Below are 1,801 nucleotides of genomic sequence, written 5' to 3' on the forward strand. Positions count from 1 at the left end.
ATATTTTGAACATTCATATTTCTAAAGTTTTTATTGTTGTATTTGCTTGTCTTTTTACCGTACATTTTAGACACTTTAGAGACTGAATACTATAAATTCATTTATTGATTCTTGAAGGAATTGAACACACATATTGTATCTTGCGTTGGACATATGGTATTATTCCTGTGATTTTCCACCCTTATGTATCCATTTTTACTATAAGATGAATTCTAGCTCATGCTGAGCACTTCAACTCTAGCCCGTCTTTATATATTGTTATATTAACAATACATAATTATACAAAAATTTGCAGTTTATATATATATATATATATAGTGTCTTTTGCAAACAACTTGCATGTGCAAGTGCTACCAGTCGAAAAGCTCCGCATACCGAATGCCAGCAAGTATATGGGGTCATCAGGAGAGAATGTGTGCCGTTTCTGGGCCTATCTCTCTACGGCATCATTGCTCACTGAAATGAGGCCCCGTTTTCTAGATCAACTGGTTATCAAGTTACTCTCAATATTCTTTTAGCCATTGTTCATCGTCTCTTTTTAACCAAATCCAGTGGCTTGCCTTTTCCACTGTAGTTTGGATATCACTCATGCTGATGTCTGCTTTACGAGAAATTAGGCCTAACAATAGCAACTGGCGCCTCACACTGTCCAACGAATCCTCTACGTTCGATTTCGGTTGGAAAATGTTTCGCTTTCCAGCCTTCGTCTTCACATTCCTCGAGGAGGTTTACGTAACGGTCAATCTTTCGAGCCCGAACTGCGGCCATATTATTTTCATGAGGAACCGTTAACTCCACTAGATTTACCACTTTCTTTAATACCATATTATGATATCCGGTTTCTTCGTAACTGGGATGGGAAAGAATCTTCGGCACCCTGGTAAATCTGCAGCCATCTCCCAAAAGCCGTTCCACTTCCATCGCTCACAAGAAGTTTCTTCTTCAAACGGATCTGCTGTCCTGAGCGCACGAAGGTAATGAAGTTTCTCGTTGGTTCTTTCAATGATTTTTTAACTAATGCTGATGAGAACAATTTAGTTCTTTATAACATTGAAGATAACCTTAAAGACCAGATTGTGTCTCCACGTATATCTGTTAAATGCCAGTGAACAGATGTAACGTCTCAGAAAATGATATATGCAGATGCAGAAAAGTCGGAACTCTGAAACATAGTCTTTCCATCTAACTAGATTTGTAGGCGATGGCAAGATATCGTAGTCCACCTCCATATCTCATTCCAACTTATTTTTCTCTCAACAACGTGTTCCTCCCATTTCGCCACCTGTCCTTGTTGAGCGCATTGGATCAAATGAAGATCTCTTCTCTGTGTTTCTCTTGCTTTGACGCTGTTGCTAACAACAGATCTGCGTTCACTCCGCATCATGCTTGCAAACGGGCTGAATCTCTCTGCGCAAAAATCCAAGTCCCTTCCGGTGAATTTGCATTGCACCCACTATATCTTGGTGTGTAAGTGAAGACAAGATGTCATCAGTCTCTACTTCTGCTTTCCACTTCCTGGCTGTTTTTCCATCTGGTAGATTACGCCTGATTTCTATATCCTTCAGCTCTCTCAGCCTCATCACCGTTCGTACCTTTTACGATAGAGAGCTGAACTGTTTAATATCCGTGGTAGGCCGAGCCACTTTTCTAATGAGCACGTTACATTTCTGGTGAAGAAGTGAATATGTCGACGAGAAAGATTAGTAGTATGTTCCTATACGATGAATGGCGGTCTGGTCGCGTAGGCGAAGTCGCGAAGGAGAAAAAAGGAATATGTATCCACTGGTCAGAATTCGTCCGG

Source organism: Octopus bimaculoides, chromosome 2, assembly GCF_001194135.2.
Source record: "Octopus bimaculoides isolate UCB-OBI-ISO-001 chromosome 2, ASM119413v2, whole genome shotgun sequence".
Lineage (NCBI taxonomy): Eukaryota > Metazoa > Mollusca > Cephalopoda > Octopoda > Octopodidae > Octopus > Octopus bimaculoides.